We start from the raw sequence: 12,417 nt of genomic DNA, 5'->3' as shown, positions 1-12,417 counted from the left end.
AGAAGCACATTAACATGATCATAACACGCCCACACCTTACTGGGGAATTTCACAAGCTTTATCACACGCCCAGCATGTCATACGACATCACTGTGTACAACCTAAATGAACAAAAAACAATAAAGCCCTTATGTAATGTACTTTTTAAAATGAGTTAAAATATGATAATTATATGCGTAGCTTGTGTGTGTTGTGACACCACAAGCAAGCTGAAAAGAATGAAACCCTCATCAAACAGTAGCAGCAGTTCATTGGTCATTTAATTTGTAAGTTGATTTTGTAGCTTGGCTAAATATTATATTGGTTACTTCAAATAAACAGCATATACAAAAGCCGAAATGTATGGTAAGCACTTCTGCAAATACAGGAGGATTTGCCCCATATATAAAGTGAATCATTGTTGGCGTAGTGCAAACTATTTGAAGAGCGACTTGTAAGTATTTTGAAAGTATTTCACGTCTGGTTTCATATATAATGACAGATAAATAAAGGTGTGCAGACTTTTTAGGACTAAATGGACATTTAATGGTAGCAGTGTAGCCAAGGGACTTTCACAGTCCTTTACCTTGAGTCCTTGCCCAGTACAAACTTGTAAGTGGGAGGGGGATGAGACCCATATGGTATCCCTGCTGGAGAGCAAACTAAAAATTGGAACAGGTTATTCAAACCATAGGAATCCCCTGGGAAATCCAGCATGAAGCATTTTTTGGTATGGAAGAACTTCATTCGTATTTGGAAAATGGACATTGCAGTTGGTGGCTATTAGAAGTCTTGAGTATTGCCTCACTGTCTCCCGGTTTGACTAAGGCGTTTTTGGTGAATCACGGATTTCCTTAGTAAATAGGTTCCAACGATAAATATGGACTTTGTGGAATTCCAGGTTGACTTTAGAGGCGCTAGCACGATCAAACCAACCTCTTTTTTTCGTGCTGATTGAAACAAACCAAATTTGACAATAAATCGTGCCAATCAAACATCCCCATATGAACGCGGTTTCCCAAAAATTCGATCGGAGGACAACCACGAGCTACGTCACGAAGCAAATACACATTTTAGCAACTCACTTTTGACATTAAATAAAGAATCATTTTATTCATGTAACTCAAGTACTATTAGAATAATGAAACGTGTCGCTGCTTATGGTCATAGTTGTGTGTGTTTTCCAGTTATATCCTCATCAATCTTTTAAATAATCACATTTATGTTTTAATCAAGTAATTTAGTGTACCTCCTGATTATCCATATATACTAATGTCCTTATTTACTAAGTTCTGATTTACTGTTGGTTAGGAGGTAAATTTTGGAGCGTTATGGACCTATGTGGGGGAAACAGGAACTGGAGGAAGGAAGACTCAAAATGAGGGTTACCTGTTGCTCCTTGTCTTCTAGATCTGGTTCCTGCCATACCGTTTTGATCTCTGCCCCCCGTGCCTGCCACCAAACTTGTAGATAAACTCTGGAAAAACTGCTTCCGCCTCACGTCCCTTGATTCAGGGTAAAGCCATTTAGAAACCTTGACAAAGGTCCTTATCAATTTGTTGACATAGGTAAAATAACTGCAAAATTCAGTTACACCATCAAACCATTACAGCCTCTTTCTCTACTCAAAAGCCCAAAACATTTGGTTTTGTTTGTTCATTTGTTTTATTGTAACAAAAACCTCCAAGTACTTACTCCTTGGATTGTTTGCACTCGTCTCGTTCCCTGACCAGGATGTTTTTTGTTTTTTTTTCGTCAAGGATGCAATGCATCCACTTACTTTTACTCATTCAGTGGCGGGAGTTTTTGTGTTGCTCACGTCGTCGCGACTATGAGATTGATTCAGATTCCTACTATAGCAGAATTCTGGACTGAGACTTATCTCGAACAGTTGGAAAGTTTGGGGTAAATATCTCGAACGATTGGCGCAAGGTAAGTGCCGCGCACAATTGTTTTACAGTCGGAAGATGCTGCCGATTGCTGTTGAAGGGCATCCCCTCGCACGGCTGCTAAGACGCTCTTTCGGCATCCGACTGCTCACAAATTGCTGTAATGGTTGCTCCCGCTTCCGTAGGCAAGTAGCCCTTCTAGAGGGACGTGTCAGTGAGCTAGAGCAGTTTAAATGGAAAATGTTGGGTGCCTCGGACACCACTGCTAGCGTGGGTTGTAGCGAACCTGCTAGTCCGGTTAGCACTAGCCCTAAATGGCATGCTAATCGCGGTGATCCAATTCAGACGCATAACAAGTTCAGCCCCCTAGCTAGTCCCACTCCACCCCGGTCTACTGGCTCCCGCACCCTAGTTATAGGTGACTCCATCACCCGTAACATAAAGCTTAGCACCCCAGCCACGGTTATGTGTATTTCTGGGGCCAGAGCACCCGACATTGAGGCTAATTTAAGGAGAGCTGACATGCAAATCTAGACACCAGGACGGGGCTAGCTACACCGATATAGTCATTCACGCTGGCTCTAATGATACTAAAATGAGGCAATCTGAGATTACAAAGAAAAATATTGCTAGGACCTGTAATTTCGCCAGAAAGATGAGTCGGCATCGAGTAATTGTCTCTGGCCCCTTGCCTGCGAGAGGCAATGATGAGAGGTTTAGCAGACCAGACTCGCTAAACCGGTGGCTGGCTAATTTTTGCAGTCAGCAGGGATTTAGGTTTGTGGATAACTGGTCTGCTTTCTGGGGCCGACCTGACCTGCTGAGGAGAGACGGCCTTCACCCTAACTGGGAAGGTGCTCTCACTCTTTCTAAAAATATAGATTACTGTTTAAGCCTTCCATTAGAGGGTACACTAGTGCAGGCCAGGTCACAGGTGATTAGTGAACCTGTAACTACGGGTGTGGAGTCTGTAACGCTAGAGCTAACTAGCGCTATGCTAGATTCACGCAACTCACATAGTTTTTGTAGTTTAGAGCGTTCTATTGGCTGCACCATACAACCTGATCCGAACTCTTCTATAGCATCTTCTTCTGTGCTTCTAACCCCTGTTTCTCCCTTTTTAGGTGAGGAGGCAGAAGAAATAACATTATTTTCTACCAATAGTCATCCTGCTACTCCACCTGTCAACAATATTCCTGTGGCATGGAATTCAGGCCGCATCTGCCGTCATGCAAGGCACAAGACCGGGGACCGGCAGTATAATGCTGTGGAGGTTACCACTAAGGTTGCCGTTAAGGTTCAAAACTTATGAAAGGTTTCAGCTCAGTCCACAGTGCTGAAGCTTGGCCTTCTGAATATTAGATCACTAGCCTCCAAAGCTTAACATGTCAATGACCTTATTAATGAACACAATCTTAACCTTATTGGCCTTTGTGAGACCTGGTTAAAGCCAAATGAGTTTGTAGTGTTAAATGAGGCTTCTCCCCCTAACTTTGTGACTTCGCACTTGGCACGACCATGCAAAAAAGGTGGAGGTGTTGCTCTTATATCGGAAGGTAAGTTGAAATTTACTCCTAGTACCCCTACTGTTTTTATAACGTTTAAAGCACTTGTTATGAGGTCCTTAATGTCAACACCAATTTATGTAGTTGTTGTGTATCTGCTTTTTCTTTAGCATTTTAGGATTATTTATTAAGTCAAGTCTGGTTGCCATCACTCAGTTCAATAGGTTTTCGTCTATGAAGAAATAATAAATTAAGGTGTCAGCTGCTCAAATGTAGAAATATGTCTTTATTTTCTAATTATTTATTTATGAAATGATCTGAAATGATCTGCATTTATATAGCGCTTTTCAAGTCAAGACTTCCAAAAGCGCATTTACAGTGTGATTCACATTTCCCAATAGCGGCCGTGCAGCCATGTAAGGCACTAACCTGCATATTGGGGGCATTAAGGGTTCAGTGTCTTACCCAAGGACACTTCAACATGTAACACGGAGGAGCTGGGATTCAAACTGCGATCTCTTGATCCCAAGACGAGCACTCTACCTCCTGAGCCAATGTCGCCCCAAATATAATATAACATACTCTATTATACATCAAAACCAAAGCTCAAGCATTTGTTCAAGAAATAAAAGTCCTGTACTTTCTAAAGTTTTATTATTTTTTTCACAAAAAACTGTCAAGGACCAGAACAAGCACTCGGATCCAATAGCGTCAGTTTTATTGTTTATTTGGACAAGGTTCGGTGGAGCAGGCTTGAGACGTCGGGTCTTGGTAGCAGAAAGTCTCTTTGGACGGAATGGCAGCTCCGTGGTAAACGCGTGACGAGCAACGTAGCAGGTAAGTCGGTGGCCGGGGCGGGAGAGTAGGTCGTAAACTTGTAACAGAAAAGGGTCAGGCAACGAGAAGCAGGCTTGGAATAGACAAAGGGATCGTGGGTACCTTGAATGTTGGAGGCTCACTCATGGAAACGAGGAGTACACTCGAACGTCCATCTCTGGACGCTGACAGCTTAAGTAGAAAGCTTCCACCAATCAGGAAACGCAATCCAGCACGCCAGCTGATTACCTCAGGTGGCTCCAGTTAGGTAATCACGACAAAAACATTTGTATTGTGAAATTAAAATTTAAAAAATATCTTGCTGCTATACTGTATTGCACTATTGCATTTCAAATTATTTTAGGACACTATCCTTCAAATTATATTTTTTTGCCGGCATGTGCATGCATTTAGGAAAATAAAAATGTGGCATACAAATGTTTTTTCCTTTCCTTTAGCATGTGGAGAACTATGTCACAATCGAGAGCATGTTCCTTTACCCTTTCGTGCTTTTGTGGGTCCGGAGAATTTTGTTGGCTTTTGGAGAAACTCAAAATTTAAAAAATATTTGCGTACGCCATGTAGGTTCTTTTAGCTGTTTGTGTACAACTTTGACTGCAACATTATTGATGCACAGGCAGACATGGCAGAAAAGGGGTTGTGACTGGATTACTCGAGAAAATCCGCCAACTGGTGAAAGCACAAAGAGTAAACGGCGATACAGTGAGGGTATATCCGTATACAGTGGAACCTCGGTTTTCGAACACCTCTCAGTTCGGACAAATCAGTGTTCGACCAAAAATTGAGAAATTCTTGCTTCGCTGTTCGGTCAAAAAAAATCGGAGTTCGAACGCCGGTAATGCGTGAGTGCATATGCTAAGGTGCGATGCTGAGCGGCGTACAGGTGTTTTAGCCCCTTATTATGCCTCCGAAGAAGGTCGGTGCAAGCAGGACAGGTGAAAAAAAAAAACAAGTTGTTCGTCCAACTATTGCCTTTAAGAAAGACATAACAGCTAAATATGAAAGAGGTGTACGAATTTTCGATCTTGCTAGTGAATACAGCATGGCTAAATCTACTATCAGTACGATAGAAAAGAATAAGGAGGCTGTGAAATCGAGTGATGCGGCTAAGGAAGTTGGCGCTATAAGCAAGCAACTGCCGCAAGTTTTGGAAGAGGTTGAAAAACTTTTGATTTTTCTCTCCCCACCGTCCACCACAAAGGTAAGAAATCCTATTTATAATCTTTTTTAATTTTTACACGTTCATGTTAGCGTAATCTTTTGTACGGAAGATTATGCTAACGCAAACGTACGATTAGCCTGGGTTAGTTTCATGTTTACGTTCATTGTAAACATCCAGTGTTGTTGGAACGGATTAAAACGATTTTACATTACTTTTAATGGGAAAAAACGATTTCGGTGATTGAACAAATCGGTTTTCGAACAGGGTGCAGGAACGGATTATGGTCGAGAACCGAGGTTCCACTGTAGTTCAATTAGTAGCGCTTTCCAAAAACACCTTAGTTCAATATATAATATCACACCGTCAATCACTAAGCCACACCCCTTAAGGGCTCCAATAATTCTCAATAGGAAACAGGGGTCTGGTAAGCGCATTAAATCAGTCACACTGTCACAACAAATGCACAGAAAAAAAACTGTTTTTCTTAAGTGTCGAGAATGCGGTGACCAGAGGTCGACTCTCCAGGGAACACGTTCCTTATTTATGAGTCCCGTTATTCTCAATTTCCGGCGTAAAGAGGACTGGGTGCGTCAGGGAGGGGGCCCACTTGAGACGTCCGCATACTGTGAAGTAGACTTGGCATTTTTTTCACCGCCCTAATTGTGTTTTGCCTCTTTCGTTGTTGGGTTGTGTGTTAGCGCCTGTGTGCGTGCGTGTTTATGATTTGTGTTTTTGTGAGTGTGCAGAGACACTCATTCATCTCTCTGTTTGTGTGCTTGTTTTTTGCCAATTAGGCACTCAATGACAGGACATGTGGCGAAGCAGCTCGCTGGGCTATTCATGGATCAGCAGTTATGAAGGGACATTTCCAAATACCAAGTGGCCACAAACACACACGTACGCACACGCGTCTTTAGAATGATTGGCGTAAGAGGATTTAAGTGATTTAGACAGCAAGGAGACGGACATCATATGTTTGCATTGGCTCACTTCCATGGTGTCAGCTACATTTGTCCAAATGAGAATGGGTAAATTATTAATCGTTTGATGGAACATGGAAATATTGTGTCTCAATCAAGTTTGAAAGAGGATGGAACCAAAATATTTCTTCTGAGAGCCACGCACAGAAATAAAGGATAGTAATGTACAGCCATTTTCTATTACACTGTTTTATTTTTTTCTTTATTTGTGTGTTATTTTCGTAAACAGAAACCATAATTAATTTGGAATTACACCATCCAAAATATAATTTCTGTAATTTGTCTTTGGACTTACAAAATGTAAATACTTTGAATGGAAAAATAAACGCAAATCATTTTATTTACATTGTATACGGTGAACAAATGCACCTCAAAAATTAACTTGTTCATTTTTAACCGTATCGTTTTGAGAATTTTTTTCACTGGACTTTTGGAAGTCAGGAGCTGCTAGCACACACAACTGATTTTTACTTTTCCTGCCCCTCATTTATTAATCAGAATGTTTTTTTTTTGCTAATCTCACATTGAGCAAGCGAAATGTTGGAGAGCCACGAGATAGACTCATGTTTTATTAATCCTTAGCAAATACCAAGGAGTAGCTTTTGAAAATGTAAATAAAATGAGCCCACTTTGTCAAGTCGCGCGCGGTTGCCATGGCGCCCAGTCAGTCCCAACCGGGTGGCGCTGGATTCTGGCGCAGTTGCTGCGGCGCCCAATTGGCCCCGCCCATGGACACCGGCTGAGGCGCATTGACTGATTGCTCTTGAGTAGATTTCTAATCCACTCCGCGACCATCGATCCCCGGATCGAGTGTGCACACCCTCCTTCTCTTCTCCCAATAAATTGTGAGTACGTCTACGTGAATCGTGACAGAATGCTCCAGCCAGAATAGAACCCAGCGGACGATCACACCAGCGCGGATTCGGGTAAGCCGGATACTCCCTACGCTCTCCAGCAGTTGGATCTGACGGAGGGCACCGTCTGGCGATCGCCCAATGAAGTCACCGCCCTTCAACTGCAGGTGCAGGACAAAGACTAGGAACCTTCCAGTGGTGTCCTGCAAAGGGCTCTCTCCCGGGGGAGCCTTACGAATCCAACTCAATCCACTCAGACTTGCTCTCTTTCTTTCTTGGTACCCTCTCCTTTGTCTCTCCTTTTCTCTCTTCCCCCTTTACACTCTTGTCTCTCATTTTCTCTATCCCTCTCTTTCCTACTCTCTCCCCACCTCTCTCACTCTCTTTTCCCCCTTTTTGCGTTTTACTCGGTCTATCTTTCTCTCTTTCTATCTGTCCCTCTCTTTCTCTCTCTTCTACTCTCCTCTCTCTGTTCTTCTTAGGGCGGGCGACATCGAGAGCAACCCTGGCCCAAATGCCAGTGGTGCTTTTGAACCATTTGCTGCGACCACACCCCAATCACCTGTACTACCTGCCCACGGGGTTTCCATAAATCATGCACCGGCCTGTCAGAACGTACTTAAGACTTCAGAGGCTTCGTATGCTTGGTTTGCAGTCGCAGCCCCCTCTCCTTCCGAGAACTACGGAGCCTCCCACAAGCGAGTCTAGCGTCAATATGGATTACCTTAGGCGCCTTGAATGACTCAACAACAACAACAATCAACTGCAGGTCGAGAAAATTCAACGGAGCATACGACGCCAGATGGAGCAATTAGCTCAGCGGACTGAGTTCATGTCGTGTCAGCTGAATGAGCTCCTGTCGGCAACAGCCACGCCTCCCGGGGTCTCTTCTACGGCCGCATCATCACCTTTCCTGCCCATCCGACCCACGGCCCCACCGGTCGTGGCAATGGCTGTGCCTCGAATGGGGTTTCCGGGAAAATTTGGCGCCGAGATGTCCGAGGTCCCCGTCGACCTCAAAGCCGCGCCTGTTGGCATCAACGCCGCGCCTGTCCGCCAACATTCCGTACCTGTCTGTCAGTCGGACTCCTCTGCTCCCCAGTCTGACTCCCCAGCTCGCCTGACTCCTCGGCTCGTCACTCCGATTCGTCTGCCTGCCACTCCAACTCTTTGACTCGCCCATTCGACTCTCCTGCAACGCCCAATTTGTCTGAGGTTCCTGTTTGCTTGCCTGGTTCACCCGTCCGCCTGTCTGATTCTTCTACTCGCCAGTCCGACTCGTCTCCCCGCCACTCCGATTCGTTTGCTTACCAGCCCGGTTCGTCCGCCACTCTGAATTGTCCGCTTGCCGGCCCTGCCTCTCCCCGTTCCTGCGTTTTCAGAGGCTGGAGTGGGGCTGCCCTCCTCGGGAGCATCAGCCCATTCTGGAGGGCGATGTATTTGGGTTTTGTTGGGACTTCAGGAGCCGTCCCTTGAGGGGGTCCCAGCCGGGTGATGCTGGATTCTGGCGCGGTTGCCGTGGCGCCCAATTGGCCCCACCCATGGACACCAGCTGAGGCGCATTGACTGATTGCTTTTTGGAGTACTTAAACGAGTTACTCCTAACCGTGCTTGGCTGGAGCATTTGTTATACTTGTTAAACTTTGTTGAGACTTCTGTGAGATTCCTGCAAGTTATGTTTAATTCTGAGAAATGCCTAGTCTGTAAATTTGCCTGCATTTGATCCTGTTTTGTTTTTGGTCTGATCAGTTTTGGAACACTTTTCTTTTGTTTGGATTTCTAATCCACTCTGGGACCATCGATCCCCGGATCGAGGGTGCACACCCTCTTCTCCCAATAAATTGTGAGTATGTCTACGCTAGTGGGTCCTTATTTCCTGTTTCCCGCTCTGCTACGTGACACACTTTTACTGAAATGTCACGACGCTTTTTTTTTTTAGGAGTAATTAACATATGTTTTAAGGATCCAACATATATAGAAATTATCTCATTCTTTCCTCATTATTTTTTTACAAATTCAAGTATGCTTCAATCACGCACAATTGAACTGCAATAGCAACGTGCAGAAATACGTGTTATGTGATCATTTAATTTGCTTAATATGTTTGTATTGAATAGGTTTGATTTTTTTTTAATTGTTTAATTTACGATTATATTGTTGACAATGTAAATATTGTGTATATAGATACCTATATATTTGTATTGTTATTGTAAGGGAAATTATAGTTATTATAATTTGAATGTGCCTTTGTACAATGTTATCTTAGAAAGATTACATCCAGGTGTTTGTATTCTTGCAAAAATGGTATCCTCTTGGGGCCTGCTAACCATTAATCAAGATGGCCTTCGTTTTAGGAGTCCCGGGAAGCCCGATCGAGAGCATGCCTACCCATATTCCAAGCCCGCTCTACAATTACAGAGACGCATTGTGTTACAAAGTTTCACTATCGTGATTCCCAATTTATCATACTCGCATGCCATCTAGCGAACAACATTATACACTGCATTTAAACATGTGATTCCTGTCTAAACCAATCAGATCCGTTTCCTGTGTTCATATAATCTCGTTTGAACCATTCAGATTTGTTGTTTTATTCTTGTGGTTTCAAATAAATGAGCCTCCAGCCACATGGAAGCATGCGTCTCCGGTGGAAGGGCGATCAAAAATCTAAATCTACGACTCAGTGTGTTCCTTCCTTCATCCTAATACAATCTTAAATTTTAACCTTAACAGTTATCACTATTGAATATTTTATGTATATTTATATGGTTAGATTTACTGAAGAAAGAGGTAACTGTATTTAAGATCAAAATGATTTTCTTAACAGATTCTACTGACAGACTAAGATCATTTCTTCCTCATGCCATGAGGCTCTTTAACTCCACCCGGAGGAGTAAAAGCCCACATTAAACCACACCCAACATTTGCATATTACCTTATTTTTATTACAGTGTGTATTTTATGTAGCACTATTTAAATACTCTATATCAACACGTTACATTGGGTATTTATGTATTTATTCCTTTTCCTTTATTATCGTTTTATTTTCAACACAAGGATACTGCTGGAAGTGTGAATTTCCTTCCGGGGATGAATAAAGTATCTATCTATCTAGTTTCAAATTTACCTTAAGTGTTTTTAATGTCTTTGATCAACGATAGTATTCTTGGCCATGGCTAGCAAATTGTAACTCAGGTTAGCATTGATGCTCATACGCTATGTGCTAAGGGTTTATTCTATTAAATTGGAAGATGCCATTTTTTATGAGCCGCTATTCAGGCAGGCAGTGATCGCTCCCACAACAACCAATCTGCGAAATGATCAACATCAGGTATAAAACACCTCCAAGCGGATTTGTCATGCAGGGTTTGGGCAGCCTCAACCAGGACATCAGGGACAATGATGGTGAGTTTCAAATATTTTGACATTCTTTACTCATTCCCCATTTGATGTAGTTGTTAATTTTCATCCACTTCTGTTTTACTGCAATTAATTGTGCTGATTTCCCCAATGTACGAGTTCATTAACAACTTTGTGGTGTTGTAACCTTAATTCTCACAAGGCCACATAAAGTTTTGACCACGCAAGCGTCTGCAATGCCGCACAGCATTGCCAAGAAGGTCGTGTTCGGTACTGCTTCAGTCGGGATTTGCCATCATAAACCCTAATTGCATCTATCTTGCTTTTAGATTGATATTATTTTTAGTAATTATTTTTACATTTATAGACGACATAATCATTGGTAAGATAAATTGTGTTTTCAAAACACATTGTTTGGCATTTATGTATTCGTACATGTTAACCTCAGGCAATTGCTCTCCTTATTAATGAGAGCAAGGCATAAAACAGGCATTCAGGCCCTCTTTATTGAGCCTTGTTCATTACAGTAGAAAAAAAGACGGTAGACACTCAAACTTAATTTAAGCATGTGGGAGATGCACAATTACAGTCCCCCATCCACTTTGCAGCACCCCCGAAAACATATTGAGAAAGTTTGCATTACATTTACCTATTCAGACATCACATTCCGGCAATGCAGTATTTTGCTTATCTTGACAGAATTTTTAAATAGTAATAGTGCATATCGTGCAAAACCAGAAAAGTTCAGACCAGATTAAGCCCCTTCCAGAGCTAAGTCGAGATAGTTGAAGGTATCATCACCACGACTAAACTAAATTATTAGACTAACCAGTGTCTGAAACTCATGACCAAAAGTTACCGGACACCAACTTTTCAGAGTTGCCTACCCAGCCCATTTGAAACACAATAAGACGACTAATCACACAAAAAAACCACAGTTGTTGCAAAGTATTAAGGATTGATAATAAGAATATGTAACAGAACGACACTTCAAAATTAAGTTAATTATAAATCTACTCATAACATTGGTTCCATGTATATGACATTGCTGTTTTCCATCTGCTATCAGTATGTACCTGCATTTACTCATCTTCGTTCATGCAATGTTTGCGTTGTGTCGTCTGCTACAAGCCACGTGAACTCCTCTTTTTACGATGCTTTTAATGTACGTTCACGTTTTGTGGCGTCATAAATTGTGTTAGCTTCTTTTGAATATTTCTTCTGGGGCTGAGGTTTTGGCTTAATTCCTAATCACTTATCCATTTTTCTTGTGCTCTATGTGCATCTTCTTTGGAAAATGACATGCAAATGCGCTCAGGAAAGTCCGGAAGCACGAAGTTATTCGATGTAGACTTCTGATTGGCTGGTATAGAATGCAAATTGACAAACGAACCGAAATTCCGAAATTTCCAAACGGAACGAAGATTTCGAAATCTGAATAAAGCAAATGTCGTTTGATTTGGAAAAAAAAATATTTTTCTTTTTTCTTGAAAAAGTTGTCGGCCACCCGGGCAGAGACGTTTTGTAAATTGTACACCTGATGTAAAAGATGCATATGTTATTTCAGACACTGGACTAATTATGAGTAAATGTGTGATAAATGTATTAAATCTTTGACTGCAGGGATTTTTTTTACTGGTAGGGATAACAGTGGTCGTGAATTAGTTTTGTTGCACAAAAATAGAACATTTTTGGATTGAAATCTAAGAAATCAATGTGTATTGCTTATATTGTATTGATGGCAGTGAAGCATCATCAAAATACATTACTTATTTTGTGCGTCACTGTAGATAATCGTTCAAGCTTACGGCATATTTACTTCAGCTTTCCCAATTTGTTTATAATGATATT

General features: G+C 42.0%; 1 long non-coding RNA gene across 1 annotated transcript; it reads left to right on the top strand.

Moving 5' to 3' along the window:
• The first annotated feature begins 202 nt into the window (after positions 1–202).
• On the top strand, positions 203–3,644 carry LOC148362497 (uncharacterized). The gene is made up of 4 exons (XR_015850816.1): positions 203–266; positions 368–433; positions 1,390–1,495; positions 2,993–3,644. It is a non-coding gene; the product is annotated as an uncharacterized LOC148362497 (long non-coding RNA).
• The last annotated feature ends 8,773 nt before the right edge of the window (positions 3,645–12,417 follow it).

Source organism: Urocampus carinirostris, chromosome 7 (genome assembly GCF_059441175.1).
Source record: "Urocampus carinirostris isolate Australia breed hairy pipefish chromosome 7, RoL_Ucar_1.0, whole genome shotgun sequence".
In the NCBI taxonomy this organism is placed as follows: Eukaryota; Metazoa; Chordata; class Actinopteri; order Syngnathiformes; family Syngnathidae; genus Urocampus; species Urocampus carinirostris.
Note: the sequence above shows the minus strand (reverse complement) of the source record. Positions and strands in the feature narration are given on the sequence as shown.